Below are 17,828 nucleotides of genomic sequence, written 5' to 3'. Positions count from 1 at the left end.
CTGGAGGAACCCAAAGAAATGATAATTGACAGGAAATCCAGGAATCTTACCCCAGCAGAGCATCCAAAGATCCAACCCAAATCCAAGCTGAGCAGGAAATGTTCAGAGAAAAGGAACAAAGTAAGGCACGGAGGATGTGGGCAGCTTTCCTGAAATGGTGTAGAAATAGGGTGTGCTTCTCTGCCTCTGCTCTTCCTCTCTATTCCAGAATTTCTGTAACACAGACGTTCAGTGCTTCGCCCCTCTGGTATGTTTTGCTTAACAACTCAACAGAAAACTCTTAGAGAAAAGGAAAGGTCTTGATGTGCTAGAGACACGTGCTCAGAGCTTCGCTGCCTGGAAATGATGACTGAATCGACTGTGTCAAACATCCAGTGACAAGTAGGGATAAGTAGAGTGAGACCAGGTCCAACAGGATGAATCATTTTCTAGTTCTAAAGGTGTATGTGTGTGTGAGTGTGTGTGTGTGTGTGTGTGTGTGTGTGTGTGTGTGTGTATGCGCGCGCGCTTGCAAGCATCTGCAAATGTACAAATGGCCTTGTTAAAGAGGAGGATTTCAAAGGTAAATAGAGTAAGGTGGCTTGCTAGCTGGCCATTACCTATAAAAGAAGGTAAGTTCAGCTGACCTGTCCAAATGACCTAAAGCATGCATGTTCTTCCCAAGCATACCTAGATCATGGCTGTACCTTCCAGTTTGCTTTGGGTTTGCGGTCATAACTCAGGGGACTCTGCATTTCCTATTTGTCCCCCTTGCCTGCAAACAGCAGAGAAGAGCAGGCTGGAGCCAGAGGTAGCAGGGCCTCAGCAGCTGACTGGCCAGGTGAGTTCCATTGGCTGTGCGGTGGCTGAGGTCTATTTTCTTCTGTACATAAAGATAAGAAGCTGAGGGTTCCTTCCGAAAGCAAACACCCTTAATTTGAGCCACTGCTTCCCCATGATTCACCGGATGGAATTTATGATGGGGCTTTACCCCTGCCTGCGAGGGTAGCAGGTGGATCAATCCTAATAGGAAATATCAATCCATGACAGGCGCATTTTGAAGACCACAGGACAAGGTTTTTTAAGAAGGCCACCGCCCTTTGATAGTGTTTTTGCCTGCACGAGTGAATGAAGACTGGTTCTGATGGGTCGAAAAGTCGTTCTGCTGGGAGCAAAGCAAGTCTGTACACGTGCCAATATCTACACCGCCCCTCTCAGCCGTGAGAATCCAGACAAGACTTCACGAATGCTTTGCTGGGCAGCTGGGGTGCATTCAAAGCTGAGAAACTACCCTAATCTTTGCAAAACCAACAAAGATAAGCAACAGCTTTAGCTGGCTGAACTGAGCTGGCGCTCTGCTGCACAATGCCCTTGTGACCATTATCCCAGCTCTGACCGCCGCATGGCACTGCTTGGGCATGCTGGCACTATTTAACAAGCCATCTGTCTTGTACCTGTTCCCACCGCAGAAGAGGCTTTGTCTGAAGCCTGTCCCCTTCCAGAAGGCTTGTCGTCCGCTCAACAGCAAGTGAACCCCTCATCCTGTTGTATCAGTTCCATAACTGCCCTAAGTGTGGTGTGTCCTGCCATGCAGTGCAGCTTCATTCACGGGACATCTTTGAAAGGGGGACCAGGACTGGTATCTGCCTGTCTCGCTTTACTGTTAGCACGTGTGAAAGCCAAGCTCTTCCTCATCTTGTAACTTTTTTTTTTTTTACTTCATTCTTTCTTGGTTAGTTATCCTCAAATTGGCATTTGCTCTGTCTTTCCTGCTTTCTCTCAGATATATAAAATATTTCCTGTCAAACTTTGTAATTCAGGCATTGTCAGGAGTTTATAGATTAGGTTATCTAAATATTTGGCTGAGCCACTTGAATGTAATGTTTCCATAGATTGAAAGCAGTCAAATACGGGCATTTCCATGTTTTCACATTATGACCTCATGAAATTGCTCACTCTTAGAGTTTTAAAAAGATAGATAGGTAACAGTTAAATTTTTGTATATTGTTAAGAAGTTGGGGCTAAGCTGGGCGATGGTGCACGCCTTTAATCCCAGCACTTGGGAGGCAGAGGCAGGCAGATTTCTGAGATTGAGGCCTGCCTGGTCTACAGAGTGAGTTCCAGGACAGCCAGGGCTACACAGAGAAACCCTATCTTGATAAAACAAAATAAAACAAAACAAAACAAGAAATTGGGGCTAAAGGTGTGGCTCAGTGGTTAACAATGCTTACTTCTTTCACAAAGGACCTAGATACGATTACCAGCACCTAGGACTGGTGGTTCACAGCCACCTGTGACGCCAGTTCCAGGGATCCAATGCCTTCTTCTGGCCTCTACAGGCACCTGTGCTCACATGCACATACTCACACACAGAAATACACCAAGAAACATAGGTAAGAATAAAATTAATCTTCAGGACAATAAAACAACATTCTCATTAAGGAGTCCATTTCTCCCTTTATCCTGTTTTGTCTGCCCAGCTTTGATGATGACTTTGCATGCCCCAGCTTCTGTTTTGAGATGTCGAAATGAGGATGAGACTGTGGCTGTCTCAGACACACCTTCACGATGTTATCTGAAGGCATCAGCTCAGGCGACAGAGACATTCTTGAAATGGATCTTCAGTCCTTGCTCTCAGACAGCAAACTGGGATGACAACACAGTTGCTTCCTGCTGTGGCCTCCCTGGGACCACCAAGTCTTTCAGGATAAGACTTTCATTATCTATCCAGGAAACTGGGTTTGACCAGAGACACACAGCAAGTAGACTCATTGATGTGGGTGCAGTTGAAAACACTTCAGCTTAGAGCTTATAGTTTATTCCAAAAGATGTATCCACTACCATTCCTCCAGCCAATAGTCTCCTGATGGCCTGTGTTCACTAGACCTGAACCATGGCCATGTCCTAAACACAGTTCTGCTTAAGAGTAGCCCAGATGAACGGAAGGAATGTTATTAATAGGTGCCCAGATCTCTTTCTAGAGATTTGGAAAATAGTCTCCTTTTAGAGAAAAGCATCCTGACATGCTTAATTCAAATTGGGCATAAAGGAAAGAAATTGGACAAAACCAGAGGTTGGTCGGGGAACCTCTTCAGATTCTCCCATTCCGAATCTCCAAGAAAAGGAAATTCACTTTGCAAATGTATTAGCAGACTGATGGTTACAACTGGGAATGCCAGCAAAGTGAAGTTCACACATGTTTTCCTACCACTCTTTAATGTTAATTTTAGTATGCAGCATATGTTTTGTAAGGCAATAGAATATTAAATGTATGGTGAGTATCTTTGTGTGTGTGTGTGTGTGTGTGTGTGTGTGTGTGTGCTCTTCATGATCACATCCATCCATTGGTGCTTGGGTTGCTTCCACCATTCAGCTCTAGTGATCAGTGCCCAGGAGTAGAATTGCAGAGACATAGGGCAATTCTATGTCAACTGCTATGTCTATTGAGGAACTGCTCACCTGTTCCCTCCATAGCTGTCACCATTTGCTTTCTGTCTAGTATTGTTCACTCATTCTAATATCTCCATGTTAACATGTTCTTTTCAAGAACACTCAGGGCTATTGTAGTGGAAAGGAAGTGGGACCGACCGTGTTGTAGTTTTGACTTGTATCTTTCTGGAGTCATTGTCGTCGTTTGCACAAAACATTTATGGGGAACTTCAAAGACAAGGGCATGTTGTAGCCTCTGGTATTGTCAGAAATGACCTGTCAGTTCTTGGGCAGGTCCTCGTGGCATCTCTTAAAATCCTCCATTTGCCTGAGACTGCTGGTGCCCAATAGTGTGGTTGATTTTACCATTGTTTCTTCTCCCTCCTTTTCCTTATTTTCCTCTTCTTTTTCTTCTACTTTCTTGTTCTTCTGCTCTTCTTTCTCCTCCTCCTGATCCTCTTCCTCCTCCTCCCTTTTCTGCTCATCCTCTTCTTTTTTTTTCCAGACAAAATATCAGCATATGCAGCCTAGGCTGGCCTCAAACTCACCACCCTCCTCTTGACTCGGCCTCCCAAATGCAGGGATTACAGGCCTGTGTCACTATGCCAGATTTCATGATAAGTTAGAGTAATAAATGCTAACACAGCCTTCAAAATTAAACACTAAAAACCATCTATTGTCTATGAGCAAATGAAAATTCTGTCGGGACATAGGAAAAGAGTGCAGTTGGTAGCCCAGACTTTAAAATAATGGAGTACGACCAGGTCTGGCCAGGAATTATTTTCAAGGGCATTACTTTCACTGGGGAGGATAGGAGAGGGTGGGCTGGCGAGCACCTTCCACTGGAGGGAGCAGAATGAAGACTGATCTCCAGGCAGAGACTAAGGAACTGGATCCCAGGCAGGAGGGATAGATGAGCTTTCAGAAGTCACAAGGGGGAGAGAGTGCATTTCAAGGCAAAAAGCTTCCATGGTGGGCTGGATATGTTTTCTGAGAACACCAGCAAAGGATGAATCTGAGGTCCAGAGCTTGCAGCAAGGTCTTGAGCCAAGTGTGGCCTTGAATTCACTGCAGAGAGCAGGTGGGAAACATGGTTCAGACCAGGAACTACAGGAGGGTACAGGAAGCTAAGGCAAGACATTTCTCCTGCCTCCTGCCTCCTTACCCCCCCCCCGCCCCCAAATAGACCTGAGAATAGTCCCTGCTTCTGAGCCTGGGAGCCCTTTTTCCTGTGTTGGGTGTCATCCCATCCTCCCCCGACTCCCCGCCAGGTTCTAGTTAGAGCCACTTGTCAAGGTTTTAATAATCTCAGTTTTCAGGAGCCCCTGCCTGTGTGTGTTAGTATCTCAAGGTTTCCTAGATGATTCAAATGGAGCAGCTGGATGATGGAGTGAAAAATAAACTGAGATTGGAATAGTAGGCTTAGCAAGAAAAATCTATTAGATCGTTGTTTAAAGATAACGCTTGGAGGAAATGAAGGTGGTGACAGAAGAAGATACCACCTGTTGCTTTGTGGCTTTCTGGTGGCTGCAGATGCTGCAGCCTGTGCCTTATTTAGGGATCCATTGCCTAGGATGGATGATGGCTGACAGCCAGGCTAGGTCATGCTGCCAAGGACAGGGAGGTGATATGTCTTGTGTCCTTTGCACTGTGGCAGACCCAGCAAAGGCTGCACTCAATAAATGTTTGTAGGGTGAGTGAATGGAGGCAGGAAGGCATGAATTCATGAAAAGCAGCCCACGACACGGTCCCTGCCCTCTAGGAACGTACAAAGGGGCAGCTGAATAGACATTACAATGACGGTAATCGGATGGCAGTAATAGTTCCCGCATGGGTGGATCTGTGTGTCTATACACGCAGCCCTGCAGCCAGGGAAACCAAGGAAGGGCTTTTGAAAACTCTGTTTGGTAGCCATGGCCTCTCTTATCTTTATTAATGTCCTGCAAAGCACTGTCACCCTGCCCCCTTCTTGATAGAGCATGTAAACAGGAACATTGCAAAAGCTCCTGGTTGCCAGAGATACCCGAGCTCACCTGGTGATCACAGAGAGGTGAGCAGAGGGGAGGACTGAGTCTCTTCTTAGATGGGAGTCAGTCTGTTGACTTTGCTTGACTGAAAAGAATCACCCAAGATCTGTAGACTGCAGATAGATGAAACTGATCAAGCTAGAGTTCATTGTTAATCAATGCTTACTGTTTGTAAAGGTATATAAGGGGACAGAACACCCACAGGCCATGGGAGAACTGGGGCTTCCTCTTTGGTTATCAATCGTCATCTACCCAACCTGATCTTCAGTAACCCACACAACTTTGCTGGATTGCAAAAGGAAGCAGCAGGCTGCTTTCTGTTTTCTGGGCCTAATAATTATACACATTCAGCAAAATATAATTATTGACTTTGAAAAAAATCCACGCAGAGGGATATTTGTCTGAAATGGTTGGGTCTCCAAGATTATGGATTTTGATTGTTTTCAGCTTCCAGCCTGTGTCACTGGGATAACATTCTAAAAACTCAGATCTTGGAACATTGAAAGTGAAGAATGACCGATCTGTATTTTTAACTCTGTGTTTTGGGTGTTTGAATTGCTTTGTCACTCATAAGGCTGAGAGGCCACAGGACCTTCGAGCACAGCCCATCCCCCAAGCTGGGGATATGGGCGTGGCCAGCTACACTTACATCTCCTGCTGCCTCTCATGCACTGGGAGAAGCAGAACGCCATAGGCCAGCAGCACTAGCGTTCTATAAGGACACACGTCCACTCCTGCTGCCCCTCCCCACCACACACAGAGCGTCAGTCATCCAGGTGCTGTGTGAGTTCATCCCCTCCTTTCCTGTCCACACTCAGGCACCCCTTCCTTTGTTTCTAAGTAAAACAATAGCCTGTAAAAACAGATTGCAGTGTTTTGGGATGACCTTAGGTCACTGATAGGTAGTGGTACACATATTGACCCCCGACTGCCAGCTAGCACTGTTGGCTCTGATCCCAAGGGGCAGCTGTCCCATGGCTTCTCTGTGTTGTGGAGACCTGGTAGTGGAGCCTAGCCCCAGCCAGCCTGGCTCCAGACAGACTAGCCCCAGCCAGCAAGTCTTTAGGCCTGGCCAAGAACTCCTATCTCATTTAACCTCTACAGTGCTCTTAACGTACAGTCAGCTATGTGTTCTTTTCCGGAGAAGTAGACGGCCACAGGCTAGACTCACTCATTTTACCAAGAGAATTTTGCTCCTGTGGCCTTCCACTGTCTTTTGTTTTTCCCTTCTTAAATGACTCGGTCTTCAAATGAATTCTTATGCCATGACATCCATCCTTAAACCAAGAAAATGCCTGATAAGCTTAGTTATTTGCTAGCATCTGTCTCTTAGCTTAAAATTATAACCCGACTTGCCATAAAGTCAAAGAGAACAAAACAGTGATTTTAAGGTTCACATCTAAGCGCAGCTTATAAATGAAGCAGAGTCAGTGTGTTTGCGTTATGGAAAAATCTAATTATGTCAACTTCAGCACACAGTTTAAAAGAAATCACTGGCTGCACAGACTGGGTAGAAATTTGGTTTATATGTGAATTCAGTCCCCAGACTGACATCAAGTGGCTCACAACCACTTGTAACTCCAGTTGTGAACAATCTAATGCCTCAGGCCTCTGAGGGTACCCATATGGCATACACTCACATAGATACATACCCGAGATTAAAAATAAAACCAATCTTAGAAACACCAATCTATGCTCTGAGGTTGGTACCAGAACACCTGCCTTGTGGAGTCCCCTAATAAGCTGTCCATGACATTTGCAATTCCAGACTCAACATCATTCCAGAATAAATAAAACTATTTATGTACCCCACCCCAACCTATTATTAAAAAAAATCCAAAGGACTATAGCTCAGTATATACCATAGTGATAGGACACTTGCCTAACATATATAAGGTTCTAGCCTCATCTCTGGCACCTCCAAAAACTAAGCAAATGCCTTATACCCCTCAAAATACACATAGAAATGCAAAATCATCTGCAAGTTATTAAACCCTTGAGCTGTCTTAGACAGCAAGACTCTGAATGAAATAAAAAAAAACTATTTTTTATTTGAAAATAATGCCTATCTTCACATTAAATTTGAAGTGTGAAGACAATGCTCGCTTTTTAAATTTTAACTAAAAAAAAATTAAAGAAAGTCATGACTCTGTGTGCGTGTCAGAGTGTGGGTCTGTATACATGAGTGCAGAGACCGTGGAGGCCACAAACGGGCATCAGATCTATAGCTGGAGTTAAAGGCACTTGTGAACCACCCTATGTTAGGGCTGGGAACCAAACTCAGGTCTGCTAAAAGTATATTAGGATCACACAATACATGGCAGCTGAGTGTGTGAACCCATTTCTGATCTGCTAGATTCACAAGTCAATGCGGGACCAACTCCATGCCACCTCTTCCTCTGCTCTTTGGCTTCTTTGGAGTTGTCATAAAAAGGAGACTTCCTTCCTTCCTTCCTACCTTCCTTCCTTCCTTCCTTCCTTCCTTCCTTCCTTTCTCCTCCTCCTTCTTCTTTAAATGCAAAATCATTTACTTTAGGAGGCATATTTGAGAACATTATAATAAAAGGACTTTAAATGATACTCTCCCCCTCTTGTGCATAGTCCACACCTACAACTGAAAGTAGGTATATATTTTATGAACATTTTCCTTTATTGAAAAAGATTTTTATACAATATATTCTTTTTTTAAAAAAAGATGGTGGTACATGCCTTTAATCCCAGCACTTGGGAGGTAGAGGCAGGTGGATTTCTGAGTTTGAGGCCAGCCTGGTCTACAAAGTGAGTTCCAGGACAGCCAGGGCTACACAGAGAAATCCTGTCACGAAAAAACAAACAAACAAAGATTTATTTGTTTATTATATGTAAGTACACTGTAGCTGTCTTCAGACATACCGGAAGAGGGCATCAGATCTCATTTCAGATGGTTGTGAGCCACTATGTGGTTCTGAACTCAGGATCTGAACTCAAGACCTTCGGAAGAGCAGTCAGTGCTCTTAACTGCCGAGCCATCTCTCCAGCCCCCACAATATATTCTAATTACAGTTTCCCTTCCCCCTACTCCCCCCAGTTCCTCCCCACCTCCTCTCTCATCTGGATCTATACCCTTTTTAAACTTACTAATTTATTATCCCTTAGATGCCTGGTCTGTTTCTAATGAGAAACAGAATGGAGACTTTCAGTCACTTAAGGATGCCCAGATGCTGTGCCTGGCCCTAGGATAGATAACCATTGCAGCACTTGGCATGCTTTCTAGGGAAGCACCTTTCTCCAAGGGTAGTTGCTAGATGTTTTAGTACCTTTTAACAAAATACCCCCTGTGAGTGGAATTACCTGGTGTGGGGGTGGGGGAGAGAGAGAGAGGAAGGGAGGAGGTTAGAGATAGATAGATGAATATTAATCTCTAATCTCCATTTGGGCTGACTGGGCCCTGTGTGCTGAGGACAGGGGCCACATATGAGATCTACAGCTGTTGGGGTTAGGTCTCCATCTTTTCCTCTGGGCCTGTGCATCTCTTTGTAACAGATAGGATAAGTGAGACCTAGAACTCCAGCCATTTTCTCTATGCTGGAGGTAGGATGGGAGAACTCATATCCCCAGGCTACAGTACAAACACAGCATCATTTCTCTCAGACTCTTGAGACATTTTCAGGATTTTTTTTTTTTTTATGAAACCACACCCGTTGCAGCATTCACAAATGGTAGATCCACTAGAGAGGCCCTAGGGGGAAAAATCACAAGCACATCCCACACCAAGTGTCATAGTGACAGGTGGACTGGCTTCGACAACCAGGGTAGTACCCTCAAGAGTGGACACCAGGAAGTTTCTCGGCCTTGGTTTCCTGAGTAAGGCAGACGATTCCCACTCACCTATCCCTTCTCCACACCACAGCAAAGGAAAAAAATGACTTCTTTGTTCTGGGGCAAACTTAGCTGGTCCTGCCCCACCCCCATTAAAAAAAAAAACCTTATCTTCACTGCTGGTAGGAGACATTTTATTTCCTTCCTGTTTGCTGATCCTTGCTCCTCAAGGCCCCTCAGCCCAGCCCCTTTCCAGTGTACCAGGTGACATCATCATTGCCAGGAGTGTTGGAGCCCATCTGTCACCTGACAAACTGTCTTTATAGCCCCAACAGGCTTGCATGCTGGCCACCAGACCTGGGTATGGCCTCTGGAAAATAGACAAACTTACTTCTTGGCACATCCATCTACCAGGCACTTCTGCATCTGTCCCTCCTTGTAGCTACCCAACAGCATTCAGAGAACAGCAATCTCCACTTTGTCACTGAAGTTCAGACTTCTGCTATCCCCCCATGCTCCCTGCTTCCTGCCCACTGGAAGCCAGGGTCACCCAGAGAACAAGATTTAGGATAATTTCATTTCAGGTATAACATGATGCAAGGTACGAAGCCAACCCAGATGGGTTCCGTTTCCAAGTGTGAGCGTGGAGCTGGAAACAGGCAAGAGGGACTGCAAGGAGAGTGTGGAAAAGCACACACAGGACTGGTGGTCCCGGCAGGCATGGTACCTGTAAACAAGACCCTGTTGTACCTTGACCCTACTCATACCATCCGTGTCTTCAGTGAGGGAGGGTAGCTGCTCTGACAGGTGAGATGGATCTCAAACAACCCAAACACAAACAAGCCTCAAGGATGGCAGTTCAGGGACGGAGAGGAAAGCTTTGGGGTACAGAAGAAAAACTGTGGCTCAACTGTTGAGGATATAGTTTCTCACCAGCATCTGTGAACCTGACGGCCTCCTAAGTGGCTCCTCCTGGAACATTCCCTGACTGGGTGCCATGTACCCTCTGACTCTCTGAAACCTTTTGTTCCCAAAGCAAACACTTTTAAATGAATGTGCCTTCAAGCTCCTGTGGGTCATAAAGATCTGAAGGAGCTGGGACAAAGATATTAAACTGATACCACTCAGGCCAGAGGGGATGGTTTAAGTATATGAGAACCTTTTTCTCCTTTGGGGTGAGTAAGACCTCTTGAGTACTAGAATTGCTGTGTGGAGGGAACAAATAAAGGCTCCCTGTGAGGGGCTGCAGGAGCTTTCTAGGTTACTGTGGTATCAGGAAGACATCTTCAGCTCTACTTCCGTGGTACTATCCTGAGTAAGGAGCTGGGGTCAGAGAAATGGAGGGAGCATCTGGTTTGAGCTCAGATGTAGATGTAAGCTGGTATTTAAGAGGAAGTGTGTTAGCCCAGCATCCTTGAAGGACATATTAAAAAGGATGTGTGTGTGTATGTGTGTGTGTGTGTGTGTGTGTGTGTGTGTGTGTGTGTGTGAGGAGGAGCTTTATCTACAAAAATAGCACTGCAGAACATCTGCTAGGCACCCAGAGGACTCCCAGTCCTTGGTAGAGAGAGGAGGCGATGTGTAAACAAGACTGAAGCAGGTGTAGCCAAGCAGCCCTTGCTGAGTAAGCCTGGTGCCTGCTTACACCACTACCCATCAACCCCAGGGATAAATGAGGACAAAGAAGCCACATGGGAAAGACAGTTTCTATCACCAAGTCAGTGAGGTGACCTTCCAATTACCCAGCCATAGAAGAGTAACTTCTCCCTAAAGAGGAACATGGTTGTGGAAACGTTTGGAACTTCCTGCAGCCGAAGGAACAGAGTGTCGAAGAGAGCAGCTGGGGGTGGGGTGGGGCTCTGCCAGCAGGCAGGCAGGTGTCTCTTGTAGATCCACTTAGCAGTTCATTACCAAGCTCCATCTGCCTGGGTAACCATTACTCATGCCAATGAGTGTCTGAGGCTGTAGTGCCACTCCATCTGGGGAACTCTTTGGTAAGAGGCACTTTCTCTGGGCCATGCCTGGGACACTGTCACCTGGGGAAAGGATGGCCTCTCTTCTTTTAGAGCACAGAACAACTGCAGCACAGGTTTTCATTTCCAGATCGCAGTCTCCTTGGTGTCTTCATTTTTGCTGAATCATCACAGCACCCCTGTTCAACAACCACAGGCAGGACTGTGTTGACTGACAGTTGGAAATATGTGGATGAGTGTGAGAAGGAGTGGAGCGTGGGCATCTGAGTTGTTAGACTGCCACCCAGTTTGTTCTTCTCTAGGAGTTCGTTTTTTTTTCTTGGGTGGTGACCAAGCTTTTGAGCATTAAGAATTGAATAGGAGCTGGGGAGATGGCTTGACTGATAAAATGCTTGCTATGAAAAACATGAGAATCTGAGATTGATTCCTCAGAACCCACATCAAAAAGTCAGATGCAGTGATACACCATTGTAATACCAATGCTAGAGAGGCAGAGGCTGGTAGGTCCCTAGGGATCACTGGACAGCCTAAGGATCTAGCTTAATCAGAAAGCTGCAGGTACGGTAAGAGATCCTGTCCCAAAAACCAAGATAGAATGTGATTGAGGAAGACACTTGACATTGAATTTTGGCTTCCTTAGCACAGATGCGTGCATGCACACTAGCCATACAGATGTGAACACAGACACACACACTAGAATATTTAAAACTACACTGATAGTATGCTTGCCCAGCATGTAGGAGTCCTTGGGTTACACCCCAGCATCACACAAACCAGGCATTTGGCTCACACCAGTAGTCATTCTAGGCAGGTGGAGGCAGGAGAATCTGCTGCTCAGAGTCATCCTCAGCTACAAAATGGGTTTGAGGCCAGGGCAGGCCATGTGAAAACAAAATTAAATGCAGTTTCTAACGTAGCACCTCGCACCAATACTACATCAAACGATACAGCTCAGTGTTTGCTTTACCAATCTGACTCTTCCTCACTGGGCCTTTCAAGGACATTGAGGGCAGCATTAACCTCCCTGGACCTCTATCCTAAGTCCCAGTTTAAGGCATTCCTCTGCAATCTTACTCTGCAGTCACCGCAATGGCCAGTGCCATCCATCAGAACTCACTCCTGCATTATCTCTGGCAAATAACTGGCCGGCCACTTCCGGGAGGCACGGGGATACACTCCTTTGCCCTGCTCACCACTCTGCTCTCGTCTTAATGCCTTTTAGGGAGATCAGTGTTCAGAATGAGCTGGTTTGTCGGTTGTTCATGTGGAACAACAAAATTGTTCTACCACTTGTCCTAAAACAGTGTGTGTGCGCCCTTGTTCCATGAAGCCTTCCCATCCACTAGTGTGGAGAGGCGAGGGCTCTGCGTGTCCAGAGTCTATGGAAAACCCTGTGGACTCTAGTAAGTACCAAGGTAGAGGAACAGCTTAGCCTACCCAAGAGCACCACAAAGCTTGACTCTGGTACAAGCCAAACAGCCCCCTAATGGGACATTTCATGGACATTCTCTGCTTGCATATTTGAAAGTCCTCAAAATACTTAGTTCAGCAGATAAGTCTTCAGACCTGGTGGCTCAGGACTGTGAGCTCCAAGAGGGAAGGTTGTTTGGATCTGGAGAAGGGTAAACTTATTTGTAATGCCCTCTCCCAGCTGTATATTATAAAAAAACTTTGAACACTGGGAAAACTGGATAAAGGGCTAAAGAGATGGGTCAGTGGTTAGCGCTGACTGCTTTTGCGGAGAGGACCTGGAGTTGATTCCCAGCACCTGCATGGTACCTCACAACTGATAATAACTCCAGTTCCCTACACTCTTCTTATCTCTACAGTCATTGAACATGATCGGTATGGAATAATGTTAAGGTTCTCCGAAGAGTCCTAAATGGTTGAAGAACACCCCTCAAGAGATGGAAAGATTCTAAGAGCCAGAGGGAATGGAGGACTCCAAGGAAACACAACGGGACTGATGACCACATGAACTCTCAGAGACTCTAGCAGCTTGCACCAGGCCTGTACAGGTTCAAGCCAGATGGGCTCCAGCACTGAGAGGGGAATTGGGCATGGATTTCTACTCCTTACCAAGAAGTTCTCTGCAGCTGATACTGAAATGAAGTATCACTGAGTATATTAACCATACTTCAAGGTAGGCCACCTTCCCAATAGTAATTGCCCAACAAATTTAATAGTATTAATTTTGTATGTTTTTGTATTTTTTTTTTTGTGGAGTTTATTTTGTGTGTTGTTTTCTTTCTTTTTTTTTTTTTTTAAGAGAGAGAAAGGATGTGGAGTTGGCTGGGGAGGAGTTGGGACAAGTTGAGGAGAGGGAAAAATTGTGATCAGAATCCATAGTATAAATTTTTTCAATTAAAAATAAAAAAGGAAAAACACCCCTCAAATTTATCACACCCAAGATTTCAGATCTGAATATGGGAAGAAGTTGTCTTTAACATGCGTCTTTTACTTGAAACATCACCCAGAGGGAGGTAAGGAACTAGAAGGAGATAAAATCAGTGTCCCACAGAAAATAATCCCAGAAAAATTTCACTTTTATGGAAAATAATCAATGCTGCAAAAATCATATGGAAATATTGCTTTGTGTTTGAAAATACAAGCAAAGGGAAGTCTTAGGTTTCAGATTTTTTTCCCTAGTAAATGTAGAAAAATCAGTTTTTGATAGTCTGAGCAAAATCATAAGTGGAAATTGGAAGCTGCAAGGGTGCCTTCTGTTTCAGTTTGCATCAAAGTTACCAGACAAGCAAGGCTATGGATGTCAGGCAGTGGGTAGAACATAAGCATTTAGTCATCTGCTGCTGCTGAATGCTACCTGGCCCAAGCCGTGCCTTTCCAGGAGTATCCAGAACCTGAGAAACACTAAGAAGGGGAGGCACGGGAGCATGCCTAGTCCAAGCACTTGCCATGGGGAAGCTGAGGTTTGGGGGTGGGACTCACTCCTTCCTTCCTAGCATATATACTGCTTGTTTCCATCTTGGTGCCTGCCCCATCTGCACTGTCACCTCTACCTCTAACAACCCCCTAGGGAAGGTCACCCTGGAGAGGAACACACCACTTTCAGTCTAGCTTTGATCCAGAGTTACCTTCCAGTCAGGCCAGATTATAACAGCACATTGGAATGTAAGAAGCAAGAGGAGCCACACACAGATGCATTTAGGGGCACTGGGCAGATGAACAAATACCCAGGGGTGCCATGTGTATCTGGAGAGGCCTGAACAGGGGACAGAAGTCATGTCTTTCCATATAGTGTCTTGGGTCCCACTTGGAGGCTCAATGACCAGTTAGACTCAGAGCCACCACCTCACTGTGCCATTCCACTGGAGTTTTCTCATTTGTACTTCTTAATATATTACTTTTATTAATTATTTGAGAATTTACTCTAATGTATTTAGGTCATATCCACCTTTCTCCCCACCTTTCTCCCTACACGTCACCTAACTGCTCCTAGGTCCACCTTATCTCTCTGTACCCTCCAAATTTTGTCATTTTTTTAAAATTACCCACTGAGTTCAGTTTATGCTACCCATAGATATGATGTGTGTGGACCCATTCATTGGAGTGTTTGTAGTTGGCTTACTTGGCCAAATAGGGTAACACTATCAAGTTCAGGAAAGCCTCAACCTTGCACCTGTCTCAGCCTCCCAAGTACTGAAATTACAGGATTTTAACATTTCTCTTTGTCCTGGACTTCTCAGTGTTCAGCACTCAGTGTTCAGCCCAGTGCTGTCAGAGTCAGAGACAGAGAAGAGTAGCCTTTCCAAAAACCTTGGGGTTGGAGTCTCGCCCCCACTGCCTGTGTTTCTGTTTCCAGGATGAATGCATTTCATATTTTCATGATTTATGAAAAATATTTTAGATGCATGCAAAACAAATCAAGATTAACCAACCTCTGTTCTGGAAAACTGATATCTTGACAAAATTTCTTAAAGCACTGACTTTTAAAACGGAAGAATGTGGTAAGAAGATCTAGAAAGCTGAGAATGGGGGAGGGAGCAGAAGAAGTTCTCAAGAGAACTATGATGACTACCCTCTAGACATCTTCAGCACTTCTGCAGGGCTTACTCCTGGGGTTCCACTGGGAAGATTTCTGTTGACTAGAGCTTGAAGTTTGCCCCTTGACTAAATTCCTATCTGATGGTGGTACTGGTTCACAGCCACACTTTGAGAAACACTGGCCAAAGGCATGAATTGCTGCTGTAAAGTACAGGGTCAGCTGAATGAAGTGGCTCAATGTGATAGTGGTCAGGCATGGTGGAGTATGGCTTACTCCTAGCACTTGAAAGGCAGAAGCAGGCAGATCTGTGGGAGCTTTAGGTCATCCTGGTCTACATCGTGAGCTAAAAGATTTTTACATCCACTTAGACTATGTGAAGACACAGTGAAACTCTATCTCAATGAAAGGAGAGATGACTTTGGGCAAAGAGTCCTTAAGGACCAGGACTTTATAAGTGTTGGATGTCCTTATTCCACTGCCCAGTTCCCTTCATCACAAGCATCACCGTTGCCAAGCTCCTGGGTAACTACAGAGAGTTGGGTGCCAAAGGGAAACATGTGGCTCCCAGGAAGCACACACAAACACTCTGCAGTGGAACATTCTGAAGTTGATGATTGGAAGGCCTCTGAGTAGGGCCTGTCACTCCATGCTAGAGAATGCTTGCTTTGTAAACAGCAGACACCAGAGTGGTTGAGAAAATAGCTTCGTCAACAGAGTTCTTGCTATGCAAGCAATGACTATCTTAGTTTGATCCTTAACACTCATGTAAAAGGCTGGGCAGGGTGGTGAACTGGAAAAGTGATACGCCAGAGTCCCTGGGGTTCACTAGCCAGCCAGCCTAGCCTACCTGGCCAACCCTGGGTCAAAGTGAGAGACCTTGTCTTAAAAAACAGAGCTGATGGCTGGAGAGATGGCTCAGCAGTTAAGAGCACTGACTGCTCTTGCAGAGGTCCTGAGTTCAATTCCCAGCTACCACATTATGGCTCACAACCACCTGTAATGGGATCTGATGCCCTCTTCTGGTGTGTCTGAAGATAGGTACAGTGTACTCATATACACAAAATAAGTAAATAAATCTTGAAAAAAAAACAGGGTTGGTAGGTATGAGGAACAACATTGAAGTTGACTTTTTTGACTTTCATACACACATGTACACACACACATACATACAGATACATACATAAAGATACATACACATACACACATACATATATATACACACACACATACATACATACAGATATATACATAGAGATACACACAAACATATACACAAACATACATACACATATACATACATACACATACACACAACAGGGAGACCTGGTAGAGGCCTGCACCATCTTTTCTTCCAGGTTGAATTTCCATGACTAAGGCTCTGCTTATAAGCTGTGTTCATTGGCTGAAGGTATCTCCTAGATGGGTCAGTTCCCCACCACTTTGAACACCTTACCCATGAAGAGCAGCACCTCTCTGTCTAGAAAATGCTCTTGGGCAGATAAAATGATTCTGGCCATAAGCAGACCCTCTGGTGGTTGCCCACATACCTACTCCTGCTGATTTCTTTCCCCTGACATTCTTTGGGATCATTTTACATATAAATAATGGGCTCTTTCCAGGTGTGGAAATGTAGCCACTAATTCCACTACACTAAGAGGTAGGTATCTCTGTGAGTCTGAGGCCCAGTCTAGTCTAGATAGTGAGTTCCAGGATATCCAAGGCTATATAAAAGACCTTTTCTCATCTCATTCCCTCTCCTCACCAAGAAAATAAAAATAAAACATAAAAAAAATTAAAAAAAAATTAGGTCTTAACATAGGGTTTAAGTTTGGGATATCCTAAACTAAGACATTTACCTTCCTCCCAGAAAATGGGATGGTACCCAATTCAGTCCATCTTTTTCTTCTTCATTCACTTCTAATTACAGGAGGTTATTGATATAATCCTATACTGGGTATAGTGTATGAGGTCATTGCCATCAAGTCACTGAGTAAAATGTACTGTCTGACCTACATGGCCATCTCCTCCAGAATGACACCAGGCTGCAAAGCACACAAAGCGACACCCACTGGTAGTCAGTGAGTCTGTTCTGAAACTCTGTCCACATGGTCTAATCCTCTCAGGTCCTACCCATCAGTTTGTTGCTTGAGTTCCTAGGTGTTAGAAGAACAAGTCAGTCGACTTTCACTTCCTCATCTGCTTTAAAAAAGGAAGTTAATAAAATCTACCTTCACTTCAAATGCTCTTGATATCATAAAGATAGATGGAGAAATCTCACTAAGGTTTTTGACCCAGCCAAAGGGAGTTGGACGAATCCGAGGGAGACGACCAGATATCTAGCCTATGAGTGTGATATCTGTCAGACATCTTAAATCATAGCCTACGTTGCCAGTGATACCCTCATGCTCACAATTCCCAGAAGGACATTTTGCCCTTAATAGCTCTAAGCTTTTAAATCCCTGTCCCTTGGCAAACCCATTTTGAATGAATGATGTCCTCTGGTTGCTATTAGCTGCTCTGAAAGACCATGGGGTGTCACTGGTCTCCCTCTATCTTGACAGCCAGGATGTTTTGTTCTCAGAAGCTGACAGTAAGACAAGGTAGTGTTTTGTTTTG

General features: G+C 44.9%; 1 long non-coding RNA gene across 2 annotated transcripts in view; it reads left to right on the top strand.

Annotated features, from left to right (window-relative positions):
• Positions 1-17,828, top strand: part of LOC116092410 — a 78,419-nt gene that overhangs the window by 54,214 nt on the left and 6,377 nt on the right. For both annotated transcript variants that reach the window (XR_004119255.1, XR_004119256.1), the window contains exon 4: positions 13,036-13,349. This is a non-coding gene — a long non-coding RNA (uncharacterized LOC116092410). The remainder of the gene's footprint in view (positions 1-13,035; positions 13,350-17,828) is intronic.

The sequence above is a fragment of the Mastomys coucha genome, unplaced genomic scaffold, assembly GCF_008632895.1.
Source record: "Mastomys coucha isolate ucsf_1 unplaced genomic scaffold, UCSF_Mcou_1 pScaffold15, whole genome shotgun sequence".
In the NCBI taxonomy this organism is placed as follows: Eukaryota; Metazoa; Chordata; class Mammalia; order Rodentia; family Muridae; genus Mastomys; species Mastomys coucha.
Note: the sequence above shows the minus strand (reverse complement) of the source record. Positions and strands in the feature narration are given on the sequence as shown.